This window comes from Periplaneta americana, chromosome 11 (genome assembly GCF_040183065.1).
Source record: "Periplaneta americana isolate PAMFEO1 chromosome 11, P.americana_PAMFEO1_priV1, whole genome shotgun sequence".
Taxonomy (NCBI): Eukaryota; Metazoa; Arthropoda; class Insecta; order Blattodea; family Blattidae; genus Periplaneta; species Periplaneta americana.
The window spans coordinates 145,371,711-145,389,962 of NC_091127.1; the positions used below are offsets into that span (position 1 = coordinate 145,371,711).

The 18,252-nt window shown below is 35.9% G+C and overlaps 1 non-coding gene across 1 annotated transcript; it reads right to left on the reverse strand.

The window, feature by feature from the left end:
* Positions 1–17,609: 17,609 nt before the first annotated feature.
* Positions 17,610–17,683, reverse strand: TRNAT-AGU (transfer RNA threonine (anticodon AGU)). The gene has a single exon. It is a non-coding gene; the product is annotated as a tRNA-Thr (tRNA).
* Positions 17,684–18,252: the final 569 nt, after the last annotated feature.

Sequence of the window (18,252 nt, forward strand, 5' to 3'; positions counted from 1 at the left end):
GTTAGTTTGCTAAGGTAAGGCTACCAGATTCTTTTCACAATTTCCAGGGACAGATATTGGTATATGAAAAAACTGCCTTTAGCATTTCTGTTAGTTTTCCGTTTACTTACAGGCTTATTGTTTTTACACACCTTAAAGCAGTGGCCGTCAGCATTCACTGAAATGGGTAAAGTGTATTCGGAGTAACATCAAATGCACCGTCGTGCAGCAGACAGAGAGGGATACAGCATACCCGCCAGCAGCTATGGTGCACCACAGTGCAGTCTCTTATCTGTGGGTAAGAGATGCTAACCCGAGCGTGCTCTGTGCTGACGACCGCTGCCTTAAAGAATTAAAATGCCCATTCTATAAATGTTCATTTTACTTAATTACTGGTACTGCTTAAACTGCTGGTATTTTCAGAAGAAGAATTTTTTTTTTAAGCAGGTCTTCTCTGGATCCCAATTTTTCAGCAAATTCCTAACAGGTCATATTGAAGTTGGTTAAGATAGCATGGATGGCGCTCGAATAGTTTCTAAACTCAGTCTGGATTTTTCTGGATCTCCACAACATTTTCAAAGGAGAAAACATTTCTTCACTGAACATTAGACCTACTTCCAGGAAGATGCATAGATACTTCGACCAACTTCTGGAATTGCACATAGAAAATCATTTTCTCGGAGAAAATTTAAAAAAAATTTCACTCCATTTTGAGAAAAGGGTAGCATTTTTCATTGCACTTTGCTATTTTCTCTGAAGTTACATATTTCTTCAAGCAAGAAATTTCATAAAATAACTTATTTCATCCAGGTCAGGTACATACATCTACAATGAAGGAAAAAAATGGAATGTCTCTTCAAATTTTTCTCTTTCTGGAGGACATCTTAGCAATATACATTTCACAGATATCTTACCTAAATGAATACCAAAGGCACTGTGATATTCAACAGCATTTTTATAAAATTATAACTTCGGAATATGTATGATAAGACTTTCTTGTGTCAAATTCTAACGTACAAGAAATTCTAACACAAGAAAGTCTTATCATACAATTCCGAAGTGATACAGTGTTAAAAGTTGTGTAATCAAGATGTATAATAATTAACACTGAAAATTCGGAGATATCTGTGTATAAATTATGATAAATAGAAGAAATCGAGTAGAAATATCTGTTCGGATCGAATTTCTGCACATTTAAAGGACAAAGCTAAAATTCTTTTAAACATTTATTATCATAATACACTGCTCTCTTAAATTGACTGAGCATATTGAGAATTAAGTCAATGACTTTCCCAAACATGCCATGAAATGTTTCATACAAAACAGTTTTTATCTCTAAAGGGAAGCAAAATGGAGCAAAATTGCATTAAAACTTTTTTGTTTGAAATACTATCTGAAAGAATAACTCCTTAAAATTAATGACATTACTTATGGTTCAACTGTAAGTTACAGGTATTTACGTAAAACAGAACTGATAACACTTCATTAACCTTCACCGTAACTAATTGTAAGAAAGCGAATTAACATAGGTATGTCATTTTTGCTCTAAATTATTAACATCATAGCCTTCGGAGATATACATTCTACATTGTTATTCTTTTGGTGCATGGTAAAACACTAATTTTTACTGCATTTTCATTGTGTTTTCTTTCAGGGGAAGTACTCGTCTTTTAAGAAAAAACTAATCTTATATTTACAGATTTATAGTAGGCCCCACTATTTTTTGGTCCAGGGAAAATACTCGTCTTTAACATAAAAAAAGTCCTTAGAATCCCTTCGGTCTGTACATTTTAACCTAGGCCTATTCGTTCAAGGTCGCAGTGGCGAGCATTCGAATGAAGCTACTGATGCTCTGCTTCATTAAGTTGCTGCTAAATACAAACATTAAACAATATTGCCAAAAGCTCATTCATAATATATTTCAAACTCCGCGCAGATATGGCAATTTAAAATCTGCGTTTTCACATTGCCACTGAAGCTCGAATCAGCTGAGTATCCTAGCGGGCGAGGGAAGAGACAGGCCGAGAAAGAGAAGGAGAAATAGTGGCTTAGAGTAGTGTCACAGTCTAGTATATACAGTCACGAAGCATGAGCTGTGAGGGTGCTAGGAACAATAGACTGTGCCGGTACTATTTCGCATTGTCTGTAATGAGGCGATATTAGCGATCCTAGTGGTTAGCAACTATCTATGGATGCATATTTACTACGTATTGAGCTTCGTGACTGTATGTACTATACTGTGGTGATGTTTTCAATACGCAACTAGAGTGCGAGAGTGAAGTCAAAGTTAATATCCAAATTTAATAACTACGAATGTGGGAGAGAAATCTTACTTTTATTTATTTCAGTGCTAATAATGGTGTATTATTAGAATATAATATCGTGTGCAATTTATTAAAGATCCGCTAAGCAAGTCGTCTTAATTGTGGACATTGAATTGTTAAACCAGCGAATAGGGATTATAAAGAATGGACACTGAGCGAATTTTCCTGTGTTTTGTTTCTCTGTGCGCCAGCGGCTAGTTCCACTTTCAAGCGCTAGAGGTAGTGTAATCGAGCATACGCTAAGTTAACAATTGAGAATAGAATTAAGGCACAGGATCCAAACATCGCCTACCTTATTGCATAATCCAGTAACGCTTTGCTTCAAATAAATTAAAGTTAACAGCTTTTCCTTATTTCTTACTGACGAACTAGTTGTAATAATAATTTTTTATATTATAAAATAATATAATACACTATAAAATTATGTATCAAATTCGTTGACCCCAACAACAATTAAAATATGTAATGATTTGATACCACTGAAAATGGAAAAACAAAACTCTTATGAGAAGTAAAACCATATACCTGTATTATATTATATACAAACGTCTCAACTCTCATAAAGGAACTCTAGAGTCTAGACATTACAGTTAATGACGGATTTATTATTTTATGGATCCAATTTATTTTATTTGAGTACATAATGTACCTAGATGTATTAATTATATGTGTTATATTTCTGCTGTGTCGACTGCTAGCTGGTGTGATGTCAGCGCCAACTCTAGGGCGAAAGCAGAATCTCACGCTTTAGCTGGCTTGAAGGTCATTGAAATCAGTCCGGCTACATCAAAGGTACCGACGCGAAGTGTCCATTCTTTATAATCCCTATTCGCTGGTTAAACCATGTAATGATAAATAATCATTCAGTTTTCCACAACTAATGCTGTTGGTTAGTGTGTACGATTCCCGTGGGCACAGCGACTGCAGAAACGTTTCCGGCGCTAAAAAGAATAAAGATATACGCGCGCAATAGCCAATAGTACAGGATAAAAGAGACTTGAATACTAAGCTTTCAATTCAATAGAATTTAGTCTGCTGGAGAACATGATTTCTTTGAAAAGGTGATCACTGTTTTTGCATTGCAATAAAGAACGATGGAGTTCAACTTCTGATAAAACTGACGCTGCATTACAATGTTTTGTAACTAAAAACAAACAGCTCCTATTAATATCAAATAAAGTAAGTTAGTAGTGGTAGTAGCAATAATAGTAGTAGTAACATGGTATATCAAAGATAATAATAATAATAATAATAATAATAATAATAATAATAATAATAATAATAATAATAATAATAATAATAATAATAATAATAATAACCATCATCATAATCTAGGAAATTGCTTCACCTATATTTTGGGTCAGTGAAGGTAAACCAAGTTTACGACAGAATTAGTCAAGCATAGTGCTATTTTTTTCTTTTGTTCGGAGGAGGGACCCGAAGCCTTACACTGCAGCCTGAGCCTTATAGTGCTCACCATTCCTATTCTGTGAATGGATAGCCTAACGGCCACGCTCTTGTAGCCGCTCTGTGAACTGAAAAGGGGAGTCTGTACTTCCATATCTTATAATGTTAAATTTCTCAATTTTGGGTGCACTTTTCTCAGAAGTTATAAAAGATACAAATGCAGAAAAAATAGGGCATATGTAACATATCTTTATGTATACAACTGGCTAAATAAATTTAAAATTCCACTGAGCGGTTGGCAAATTTTTTTTTTCATTGATAACATTTTTGTATTAAGGGGAGAGGATGGCATTTTTTTAAACTTTTTTCCTATTTGGTGTAAAATATTCATTTTTGGTATGTAGAGAGCTCATAGCTGTGGCAACTCAACCAAATAAAATATTTTGAAAAAAAAATTTGAGGGCCCAAATTTGAAAAAAACATACCCAATGCAGGATTGTACTCAAACCGATATATCTACACCGTTCTTAAAGATAGATTCAAACAGTTTTTTGCAATGTATTTGCAAAAGCATGTTCTACAAACTGTCTGTAACAGAATTTTGATATTAGTCCCTACGTTTGTAAAATAAACAATCAAAATTTAATAACAATTTTCTGATTTCCTTTCTTGCAAACAAACGGACGTATTTTTAAAATGAAATCAATTAACAAAATTCTGTTACAGAGAAACGTTTCCTAATAGTCTAAAGAATGTGTATTCTAAATTTCATGCATGTATCTTTAATAGTTCAGAAATTATATCCATTTTTGTCTGGCAATGTAGCAAAAAAATGAAGTTACTGGAAACCGATAAAAGTGGGTGTGTGATTTAAAAATCCATAGCGCAGGAAGTTTAAAAATGACGTCTCAACATCCGACAAGGGCACAAATACCCACAAAATGTTATGCAATGCATTCCACATATATCAAAGGGTATTTAAAAGAAAAAGAATTTATTTTTGAAAATTTAATTTACCGGAAACAACGATAAAAGTGGGCGAGTGATTTAAAAATCCATAACGCAGGAAGTTTAAAAATGGCGACTCAACATCCAATAAGGGCATAAATATCAACAAAATGTTATGCTATGCATTCCACACATATCACAGAGTATTTTAAAGAAAATTTTTTGAAAATTTACTCATTTTTCATCAAAAAATACCATCCTCTCCCCTTAGGAATTACTACAAATTATTATTTTATTTTTTGCTGAAGATGGAAATAATATTATTTTTTTATCCTACTGTGTAAAATTCATCAATTAATATATATACTGTAATTTCAGCCTTATAGGCACAATGTTTTCTGAGAAAAGTGCACCAGTGTCACAAAAATAAGAAAGTGCAGAAAAAAAATTTCATAATTTCCATATCTTACAAGGTTAAAGTCCCCAATTTTGGGTGCACTCTTTTCAGAAGTTATAAGATACAATTGTAGAAAAAAAATAGGGCATATGTAACATGCCTTTACGTTTACAACTCGGTAAATAAATTTAAAATTCCACTGAACGGTTGGCAAATTCTTTTCTTTTTTTTCATTGATAACATTTTTTGCATTAAGAATTACTACAATATTTTTGCTGAAGATAGGGCTAAAAATTGATAACTAGAAAAAACAAAATCATATTATCATTTTACACATATTAAACTACCAAAAAAATTATAAAAACCAAAATTTCATTTTTTGTCAAAATTCGGTGTACAAACTCCCCTTATCCGGAATATAGTATGAAAAATGATATGTGAAGTAAGTATGACGAAATGAGTCCGATGTCCAGTGCCGAAATCACCCACATTTCTACTTTAATCTGTTGAGGGAAAACCCGAGAAAAACCCCAACCAGTAACTTATCCCAGTCAAGATTTGAACGGCGGTGGACTAAGCATGGTGCTTACACGGAATATACTTTTAATTTTTTCATAAAAAGCAAGCCTACTATAGTAATCGTGAGTTGTATGCACACTGTGCTATTGGCAGTTATCTGCTCAGAATGCCGCCCGCAACAGAAATGCAAACGTCGAGGAGATGTGTGATGCATAATTCAGTATTCGGCGTAGGTGAGATTCAGGAAGTAACGGGCAGTGGACATGTTATTAATGCCATCACTTCCGGTAAAGAATTTATAGATGATCTAACATCATAATGCTTCCGGGAAAATAGCAAGATGAAAGCAAATGGACACCAGGATAAAACTTACTTTAGCGACGCGAGGCGAAATTTTCCTCATATTATTCCCAAAAACATGTCTTCAGAAGTTTTCAAAATGTATTATTGTTTTTCTTGAAACGAGCATATTGCTATTAAATATTAAGTTTCTAGTTTTTACAGTGATAACAGTGTTAATGAAAATGTTTGTAGGTTATGGGTAGTATTTGTACTAGACACAGTAACTGCTATAAGTAGCAATAACATCAGCAGTAGTGGTAATGGCAAAACTGATAGTAGTAGCAGTGGCAAGAGTAAGGTCGAAACTAAGGCCGTGTCTCAAAGCTCAAGTCCATACTACACACTAGTGACTAGCAACTAGGTGACTTGTAAACTACACACTAGAGAGCTTTGGAAATGTATGCTTGAAACATGGCCTTCTTCATACACTATTTTTCTAAAAACCATGACATCACGGTGCAGCACTGAATTAAGAAGGCAGTTTCCTAATGCAGTTTCATTACGAATTATGTGGAAAAGATAAGGGCTTAATGTATTACAATAATGTTTAAAACATTGTACAGAAGGTACCTGCAATATCAGTGTTCAAAGTTAACGTGTTATTCTACATTATATTTACATTATTTCACTTCCAAAGCATATTCAGATTTCATAACCCCAATTGCTGATGAGGTATCCATGTTTGTTTAGTGAACAAGTCAACAATCGAGCAAGCATTTTCGTTTACTAGCTACTACGGACTTGATTGCTATGCACTATGTAGCTTTGGATCATAACTTCTGACGTCACATCCGGCTATTTAGTCAACAATCTAGTTCACTTCAGCTGAAAATGTAGCTTTGAGACACGGCCTAATTATCCGCGCTAATGAATGTGAATGACATATTAGGCCTATATTGTTGGAATTTTTACGATATAAATCTGAATATGTGTGCGATCACTTATATAATTAGAGTCCTACAACAATGTAGTAGTAGTAGTAGTAGTAGTAGTAATAATAATAATAATAATAATAATAATAATAATAATAATAATAATAATAATAAATTCACGATGCGCCCTGGAACTATTTTATTTACAACTACACCACTGTATAGAACTACAAATTTTTTCTGTTTGTATGTCGTTGTTTACAAACACGTCTCTACAAATACAACCATACACCAGTTCGTTGGCGGATCCTGTGATACCTGTGTTAACAAAACCAGCTGTGGGACAGTTTTCCTTCCATTTCATTGCTTTATTATAATTATACGTATCACTCCCTATCTTTAAAAGGTAAAAACGTGTTAATGAAGGAACTATGAAAAGCAAACGGGTAATTGAACATGGCGACCTTAACCCCAACTTCCGGAAGTAAAGATCAGTTGCACGTGGCTTCAGGTCATCTGCTGCCCATCGGTCACTTTCCATTTCTGATGTGTTCATAAGCTTATTGCGAGAAAGCGATGAACCCACAAGCGATTAGCGAACATACAGCTTATACGAGTTTCAGTAGGCCTACAGGCATGCGACAGAATTATTGCCAAATTGAGTTGTCCATGTTCCGTACCCTATCGTAGGCCTACTTGGTGAAAGTTTAGTGATCATCAGAAGTTTGAAAGTTTGATGAAAACAAACGTTTGAAAATTTCTTGAACAGCTTTTTCTTTTCTCGTACAATTCCTCCCCTTCCGTATTGCAAATTTCCATTTCCCTCTTATTTTTATTTTTCATTATTATGACCGTGATAATCATCCACAAATATGTAGAATCTAAGTTTGTGTCTCCTATCGGGAATACACGATAACTGAGGATGTATTTGTAGGCAATTGGCGTACTCGACCTAAACGTGTGTTCTACAAGCCTAGAAATGTTATCGATTGCAAACTATGTAGAATTTACTAAATTCTAATACCTCCTCTCTCATTATAATATACTCCTAATACCAGGAGACAATTTCTATAGGAACTCCCAAGCACACAATTTTCGGAATTACAAACACGTCTATCAGAGCAATAGCAAATTGAAAACGGTAATATAAGGTGAAGCAGGAATGAAGAGCTTGAAGCCTCAAAATATAATTTTTTTGTCAGTTGTTTCTACAGTATTTATTTTTCTAATTCTACGTATATGCATATACATTATGTACATAATAATACACGCCTTCCTGTCAGAAGTAATATTTTTGACTTAGTGTAAGCCGAAGCGTACAAATCTATATGAATGTATAATAGGCCTACATGTGTTATTAGAAATGGAAATGACATTATGTTATTGTATCACACACAGACCCTGTTAAAGCTGCAGTTTGCCATTTGATTTATTCGTTAAAATTATATCTAAGGACTGATTTACTGTGGTAAAATTTAGGCGAGTTTCCTTAAATTTCAATTTTAACTTGTGGATGTGAACATGTGCCAATGTTATTAATTTTTTAAATAGTGGGTATAACTAGATAAGATGACATATATGAATTTAATATATGTATAAAGTATTGCGTTATCATATATTCTTAGGAAAAAGAATGATTAATGTCATACAGAAAATCGTATGTTACGTGTATGATATAATAAACGTATTGAAGATAGATGAATACTTCGTTCTCTTTTCGGGCGGGCTAATTAACTGCCTCCTGTTTGCTACTCACAGGCGCGAGAAAAGAGGCCTTCACAATAAATGTACCCATTTCAGCAACTACTATGATAATAAACCCCCCCCTTCACCAGCCGCCAATAGCTTTTTAGCTATTTCTACTTATATAGGTAAAGAAACGAAGATCACTTGAAGGTTCCGAGAACAAATTAATTATTGTAATAGTCTAAACATAGGAATTAAAGAATGAAGATAGATTTCAAAAATGGAAGGATAATCTTGTTAGATAAAACGCCAATGTATATCAGCAATTAAAGTAAGAGGAATAGAGTAATTTATTTTAAAATGTGTGTAATAGATATGTAGGACGATTTCTGCTTTCTACCGTTCTAGCAGGGAATGTAGAAAACGAAAGGAATACGCAATCAGTGAAGAGTTATTTGGAGACATTAATTGGTATGCTTGACCTAAACTTTTGTTCTACATGCCTAGAAATGGTATCGATTGCAAGGAACCTAGACCGAGAAAAGATGTATTTGAAGATAGCTCGTGAGCTTTCGATTACAAAGTATTTTGAATCTAAGTTAATGTCTCCTATCGGGAATACACGATAACTGAGTATGTATTTGTAGACAATTGGTGTACTCGACCTAAACGTGTGTTCTACAAGCCTAGAAATGCTTGGTTCCGTTAAGGAACTAAATTGTAATATCTCCTCTCTCATTATAATATACCGTACTCCTAGTTATTGTTTGGCAGCCCCTAACCTTGTGAGGTAGATAATTCCATTCACGGGGACTGGAAGAGTAAAAGAGGATGATTAGTGGGATGTTCTATGAGGAGGAATTGCTAGGATTTGGCTCTCCTGTGACCAGGTGTTTAGATTGTGATTGGAGGATAAATAGTTAAACCGGGAAAATAGATAATTTGGAGTAGAAGCAGTAGCGGCCAGCGGTTGCAAAGGTTGGCAGTTCTGCATGAAAAATAGTGTATTTAGCAAACGCATGCTATTTATTGCATCTAAATCGGGTAACGCGTGTAATTACAGCCCCTTCTCGAAGTTGACTGTGCACCCGAAATTGTACTCCAACCATCCGTGCGCTACACTTCTCCCATCTGGTACAACTAGTCACGTAGTGGAGATGTGCCCACATGCTTTTCTAGTTTTTTAAGTCAAATTAACTAAATCCTTCACTCCCATGTTTGTCCATGTATTTTCTCCTCTAAACAGAATACAGAAAGCGTTTTCATGAGCGCAGCAAAAAACCAATCGTTTCCATTACACATTTCGGTATAGAAGTGGCTAGTAGGCTACATGATTTCCTCAACTTCTTCCAGAAATTTCAATATTTAAAGTTTGTGTAGGACGTCCTAATTTCTTAAGTTAACATGCAATTTCTCTTTTAATTTCGAAAAGGGTTGGTCGATTAGGTTTTCATTTCATTCATTTTTAATATAAAATATTTCCTTAGACACACTGACTAATCACATCACACCACCCACAGTACTATAACACACTGGAACTGTAATGATATACAGAAGCCTGTGTGTTCTAACGCAGGTCATAAAGAGATGAGGGTGTTGGCGGTTCTTTTGTATATTCGGAGAGAGCTGCTTCGGTTGCAGCTCTAATGCAGTCTTATGGGACGGTGAAGAAAACCAGTTTTCTGCTGCCGACTACCCTACGTTGAGCTCCAGGAACTGCCGATCACAGATCCGAAAAGTACACTACAGCTAAAATTCTCGAGCAGTTCAAGGCTCTTACAGACAGTAAAATCTCAAATCGAAGGAGAATGAATTGGAAAAATAAATGAAAGAAAGAAATAGATTACATAAAAGCACGTTTTACATTTTTAATTTTTTCAGGTCCATTTAAATGGCGGTTCTGCAGCTCTGCAGTTCTTATTGTAGAGCCGCCCCTGCGTAGAAGTGTGGAGAACTCGAAACAGACGAGACAGCGAATGAAGTGTTCTACGGTTATTGAGTCGCAGCCAGGATAAATATTTGAACTGGGATGTAATATGGTCAAATCTGCGAGAATTGCTGATGAATAAAATGAATTTGTTCTCTTATATAAATAGAAACTTGTTTGTGTTTATTGTTATTATGCAGGTTGCAGACAGTTATGAATTTGGTTGTATGTCTCAAATTTCGCAGCTGTGGTTCATGATAGGGTTGCTACCTTAGAAGATAAATTACCTGCTGTTTTGAATATCTTTGCCATGAGGAGGTGTGAAAGTTATCGAAGTCTTCTTCTTGTTAACCCGCGCTTTGTTCCTACAAAAAACGTCCATTGAAGAAAGGATCCTCGATATTTTGAACATTCAGAAACTGATCTCACTGTTCGAACGTGATTCTTACTTGGTATTCAGTCCATTCTTCTACATCTGGAGAAATACTTTATTCTCCACACAGGTGATGCTTTCTATACACAGTTCAGTGTCTTTGGAAGATCATGAACACAATGTTAACTATTTTCACAATGGTGTCTGCATGTGCCGGTAGCAAGTCGCGGCGTAGCCTAGTTGGCCTCAGCTATGCATGTAAGCCACTGCCACTGAATCGAATCCCAACTGGGGCATAAATTTTACTCACTGTCAATTCGATGTACTCGTACTTTGTTGTCTTTGGCGAAGTTCTCATGTGTTCGTCTACTAGTGTAATGTGGGCCAAGGGAAACCCAACACAGGAAACAAAACTCCGCTATATAAGACTTACATTTCTATGTCCATGTGATGGAATGTATGGGGAAAAATGATGAATAGACAGACAGATAGATATTTTAATGTCATTCAGCAGAAGGATCTCCCTGTCCTGGAAGGAATTTTGGGCCCTTAAATTCATTCTACTTGACAAAACCTTAAGCAGAAAAACTAAAATACAGGCACTGGAGACCTGTGTTAATCCTGTACTACTTTATGGGTGCCAAACATGGTCGCTAATAGGGAAACACAGGACTAAACTACAAATGTGTCAAAGGAAAATGATGCGCGAAATTATGGGCGTGTCACTGAAGGAGAAAATCCCAAATGCGACACTGTACCAACTAGCAGATACACAAGACATCACACATGCAGCCATTACATCCAAATGGAAATGGGGTGGACACGTGACAGATGGACATACCGAGCTACCATTTGGGACCCCCGTATAGGTAGGAGACTTCAAGGCAGACCTCGGCGCAGATGGGCAGACTTCTTCAAAGAACAGGCGTCAATAATGGTCCAGAGAGGCAAGAGACAGAAGAAAGTGGAAACTACTCGAGGGGCATTTGTGCATAGACAGGAAGTTGTAAAAGGCTGTGAGAGAATCACTGTTAAATAAATTCAAGTTCCTTGACTTAAATATCATGTCTAACGTGAACTAGCTCATCACGTTAGGCAAATAGAGCTTTCCCTTATTTAAGGAGGCCTTTGCCCTTCATGGGACACAATAGGCTATCTTTATCTTTATCTTTATCAGCAAATATACAGCTCATAGACAACGTCAAAATAAAAATACATATTACATGGCCTACAATAATATGGATAGATATTGAAATAAAATCAAAATAAATATACAATTACAAAGACAGATTAAAAGTGTTAAAAGAAATGGTATAAGATGAGGTTAAAATGTACAAATGTGTCATTTACATGAGGTTAAAACAATAGTATCTAAAATGTAATATTGCTAAACTCATTGACTCTGTACTGTACTCCAACAACGAGAAAGTCTCAGGGGAATGAGACGCAGCGGGGTGATGCTATGAATGAATGTTGATGTCATAAGGTCACACACGTGGGTACACGCATCTCCATTGGCTAACTCTCAAAGCACAAACGATAACACTGATACACACATACTTATACTACCCTAGTCACAAAATTAAATCACAGTTAATTTCCTGGTCTTTTAATCCCTCCATATAGGAAATAACATATGCAGGAGAGCGCATGGTTTTTAAACTGACGTTATAACGGTAATATTATCTATCTACTTCGCTCCAATAGATGACGTAATAGTAAGCACATTCCTTTCTCGGTTAATCTCCTGGTTGGAGAACAGTAGAGTGGATTTGCCATCAATGCCTTTCTCGCTAACTTCTGAAAGTAAAATATGATTTATTTATTTATTATATTAATGGGTAAAGAGTTATAAAGTTTATGTGATATGGAAATAAAACTATTGCTTGTAGTACTATATTTGTACTTAGTTAAATATATATCAAGTCTGGAACGGGTTGAATAATTATGAATAGATGAATAAGTAGGGAGATTATGCACATTACGCTTAGCATACAGAAGGTAATCGAGAATAAACATTGACGGCAACGTAAGTATTCCTAGTTGAACAAAAAGTGGTTTACAATGAGTTCTAAAAGAGATACCACAAATAATATTCACTGCTCTCTTTTGAAGAATAAACAACTTAGAAACCGATGATGTAGAATAAATATAAATTATTCTCATAATTTACAGTAGATCAGAGGTTTCCGCTAAAATTAGTGCTTTTACAATCATTAGAGGGGGGGATGACATTTGAATTGCATAATGTAGGTATATTTATGTACCGGTATTATATGTAGGCCTACTGTTTGCAACACTGACTAATATCTTCGCCATCTATTCATAGAAGTAATAACTAAAGAAGCTACGCTTACACGAATAAATTATCGATCACTATCGATTAGTGGGGTTCGGGTATCTTTGAACGCCTGTGTACCAATCAATTCAATTCTGTTTCGATGATATTTTAATCTTTAGTGTAACTGTATGCACGTATGATTGTAAAGATTTTTTTTTCAGCTTGAGTAGCAATATACAAAAATGGAATGTTCTGCGAAATTCTGTTGAAAAATAAAAATAAGTTGAAACTAAGGGACATGCGTATTTTGAAATATTGTTACACTCAATATTGTGACCTAAAGCATATTTGTATTATAATTAAATTGGTAGTTTTCTATTATAAATATAAACCATTCCATCAATGAATCTGACATTCGCATTCCAAAAAATTGCATTATAATTTGTCGTGACCAAGTCTCCCATACTTCTGTGATCAGAAATAGGTCACTTTTATAACATTTGTGTATTACAATCCTTTATAGTCACAGTTCAAATTGTTCTGTCAGTTAACTGACATTGCTGGTGAATACCGATATAGACCTAACTCAGTGATCTAACTAGTTTCAGTAAACAATTGAGTCCATCAAATGTGTGGGGCATGATTTATATCCCTGAGGACAGCAGAGTACCCTGTGGCTCTATTTGAAGAGATTCCCAGAAAGAAAGTGCTGGCATAACGCACTTTTTTGTGAAATTAAACTCTAGTGCCAACAGCGATGCTGTCAGCAGTATATACGTGGCCACACTTCTGATTTCTTCTCGTGGTCGACGAGAGGATTCAACACTGAACCGAGCGGGCGTGTCTTATCAGTTATCATTCTCTTTACTCAATTCCGCTACGAATTAGGGCTATACTACACGAACGTTAAAAATGTTGCGTTGACAGGCGTTTGGTAACGTGTGAAAAATGTGTAAACTACACGTTGCGTTAGGGACGCCGTGTTTGGTTTCAGAACTGCAATGGATGGTATAACGGTTGCATATGTAGCTCTGCTATGTGTTCAATTTATAAGTCTGTCTCAAAAAAAGAGGAAAAGGAGATGGTGAATTCATCCCGCAAACATTAAGAGACTGAATGAATGAATGAATGAATGAATGAGTGGGGGGAAGTGGGAGGAGAAACTTTAAAGGTACGTGAAAACACGTCCTTTTTGCAAGGGGGGAGTTGGGGCTGTGAAAAACTGAATATGTGAGCTCCAAGCCTCTTGGCCACTTGTCTCACTTCGGGTTTCGCCGCCCCAGTGAAGGAGCGCTAGAAATTTCTAGTGGGTAAGCCGAAAATGGACGTAACTGATTAGCTACAACATACGGGGGGGAGGAGGGGCAGAAGTACAGCGACCTGATCCGGAGGAGAGACGCGATGGAGGAGAAGTCTAGGCACGAAACGGTGATAGCCAGTTTGGCTGTTTGAAGATTCGAACGCGTAGGGATTAATCTTACAATAGCCAATTGGCGCTTTGATGATTTTTCTCAGATCAGGAGACCAGCCAATTGGCTCGTTGATGACTCCAGTGATCTGTACAAGGGGACGATTGAACCCTGCCAGGGCCCGAGTTCGATGTGAACAATCATTAATCTTGAGCCGCCACCAATGTCTGGGGAAGTGAATGCAGGTCCGTGGCCCATTTCTTTTAGGGCTCATCCCGACATTTGTCTTAACGTCTTAGGAAAACCACGGAAAAACCTTAGGCAGGATGAGATGTCTCAATTTTAGAGACTAGCCAGTTGGCTCTTAGGTAAAATGACTTGATTCGATGGATGTAGACTAGCCAATTGGCTCTATTACAACTCCATCCATCAGCAAAACGGATTTATTGGGGACGATATGTTAGCTCAAGTTATTTAACCATCATAACGGTATTACCCAATTGGCTTTTTAATGGTTTCTGTCAGATCCGGAGACTAGTCAATTGACTCTTCACTCCGTAGACCTGTAAGAGGGATAGAATGGATTTATAGCCCGAGTTAGAGCAGGCCATTTCACAGCGGTTGCTTATTAGATTAAGTCATGAATTAATAATCTACTACCTAAATCTGGGAGTGACACCTGCCTCCCTGTTTTCATGTCTTAAGAGAATAGCTAGTGGACCTGTCTGGTGTCTTCGCCGTAACCTAGGATCATACCGGCCAAGGCCAGATATGAGCGGGTTGGGGCTGGCACGAGCGGCCTCATACAGGATTAAGAGACTTTCGACAGGAAAGTTTTATACTGTACTGCATTTGAAAATCACCGACAGTACCCCCCAACAAGTTTTTTCTCTATTACAGAATGTCGATAAAAAGTTTTGATGATCTTTTGAATTTAATTTCTCATAAAATTAGGAAAACTGATATTGTAATGAGGAAATCAGTTCATCCTGTCGAAAAGTTGGTTGTAACATTAAGGTAAGTAATAAAATTTGCCTTAATTTGTAATGATTATATTTTTATTATATGCATAATATGTTGAAAATTAAGAACATTACAAGCTGCAGAAAATGATTATATTTTCATTTTTTGCGTAATATGTTGAAAATTAAGAACATTGCAAGCTGCAAAAATCATTACTGACTGAAATTAACAATGAACTCAGAATCATTTGAACCATCGGCAATAACACTCAACGGCGACATATCTGACAATTGGGAAATTCTTGATGTTGCCCGTTGCTCGACAAGCAGGTTTCTGAAAACTTCACAAACTTTGAAACGGGCTTCAATTGCAAGCTCTGGAGGTAAATTGTCCATGATTTTGACAAATGATAATAGGAAAGCTTTGTTTCCATTCTTGTCATTCTCTCGGTCTTGTCTTTGTGTGGTCACGCTCTCTGATAATATGTTTGTAATATCCCTTGTTGCAGTTACTTTTCAGATTTTTCTTTTCTTCCTGTCCCTGTCGAGCGAAGAGATGGCCCCGATTTTGTTTGGGTATCGTTTACATTACTCTCATGACCCGAAGTAGCCTGAGAAATAATACCATCCGGTATGTCTTCTTGTTTAGGTGGAGGTATATTCGAAATGGTTTCATTCTCACCAAGAGTAGGTAGTAAAAACTGCATTTGCTTCACAATATCCAGTCTGTTATTGACGTTGCATTGGTGACGCACATGTAGTATGCAAAAGATGGCGTTACCAACGCAGACCTCTGCGTTGAAACTTCTCAACGTCGAAGCAACGCAACCAAACGCAGCATTTTTAACGCTTGTGTAGTATAGTCATGCAATTATACAAGCAATCATATTACCAAAAATTAAGTTCCTATAAAAGAACGTTGTCAACGCAACGTTTTTAACGTTCGTGTAGTATAGCCCTAAGGGGATACCGTATTAAAAAAGGCCACAAGTACAAAACTAGATTTTGTGTAATCGATTGTCACTTCTAAAAATGTATACTATGACATACCGTTATGAAAAATTCTTCCTGATATGTGGTATAGGCCTGTAACTCGTTTCGAGTTAAAAATTGAGGTTTTATTAAGGAAGTGCTAAAATTTAATACGATTAAAAATAATGTCATTTCATCTTTGGCGTGATAATCTGAAATCTCGTTTGCTTTCGGCTGATGAAACAAAGCTAACGTTGGAATCCATTTTCACTGTTTTTCATATATTTTTTTAATTTCACACTATAAGTTAAATATTTTTTAATTGTTGAACATTTTATATCTCTTTTATATATTCGCTATTGCGGTTGAAGGATTTTTTTTTACAAATCTTGAAGAATCTGTTTATAAGGAGGGTATAAAAAAGATTAGAGCACCGTTGGACTAAGTGTGTTAGTATCACTGAGGACTATGTTGAAAACTGAAACTGTTTCAAAATAACTCTAACTCTTATTTCTATACCTGGCCATGAACTTTTCACATAGTCACAGTAGCAAATAAATAAATGCAATTTTTCTCTCAATTCTAAAATCACAACTATGCAAAATGAAAAGCAAGTTCAGTAATTTTTTTCCAAAGTAGTTCTAAAACGTTTCAGCTTGTTTTGGGATCAATTGGTGTGCCTCGTAAGTTCAGGCGTCATCTGGCTCCTGCTATGTAATTCAAAGTTGAGTTCTTTGAAAGTGGCCAGTAATACGTGCTAAGAATGCCAGTTGTCGAAGAAACCAGTAACCTGGAGCAATTGAAATTTCTCTTTGAAAAATCGTCTTTTTTACATAATTTTTAATTTTTGAGCCACAGGCTAAATAAAAATTTACTAACAACAAAATTAAAAAAAAAAAACGTGCGTATTTTTCACATTGCTGCGATATTAAACAAGTGACTTAACTTGGTAGAAAAGATGAGGATTAACTATGAAAACAAGCTTTAATATGAATACCACAAAGGAAAAAGAAACGAGGACGAATCCAAAAAACATTCGGAGAAAGGAATCGATAAGAAAATAAAGAAAAGAGACAAACCAGAAGGTCCGTCTATGGACGGATATAGATTAGTAGATAAAGCGAATTGGAAGACATGGGACATTATGAGAACGATATAAACAGAAAAATTTGTATATTTGAAAAATGGTATTATTCAAAATTTCGGCAGATAGGCACCGGAGGGATTCGAACCCTCGATCTCCTGTTTACTAGACAGGCGCTTTAACCAACTAAGCCACGGCGCCTCACGTCATCTTCTACCGCCGCACCGACATATCACTGAACAAATAAGAGATCGCATTCTGTTACTAACACACGGATATGTGTACACAGTAATCTGAAATGAAGAGGATATACTACCCGATCGGAACTTATTTTCTGCGACATCCTGAGTGAACTGTAAATAATAACTAAGAGTTTATGGTGTGTAATAAGTAGCGGGAGGAATCATATGCACTAAAAAGTGCCAAAATATGCATGCGCGTATGGAGTTATGAACTAGGATATATGTACAGTACTATAAATAATTGTACATAATTCTAAAGAGTTCGAAAAAAATTAGAATTCATAAAAATATAATAAATAAATAATTAATTCATTTATAGTTTTCTCGCCCAATGGCCACTGGAAACCCAGCATTCTCAACAAGAGGAGTAGAATTTCTACTCCTCTTGATTCTCAAATCTTTACTATTTCTCGCCTTCCTTTTAGTCTCCGCATACGATCCAAATGTTTTAATGTTATCATCTGATATCTTCTTCTGTCCCGAACGTTTCTTCCGTTCACCATTCCTTCCAATACATCCTTCAGTAGG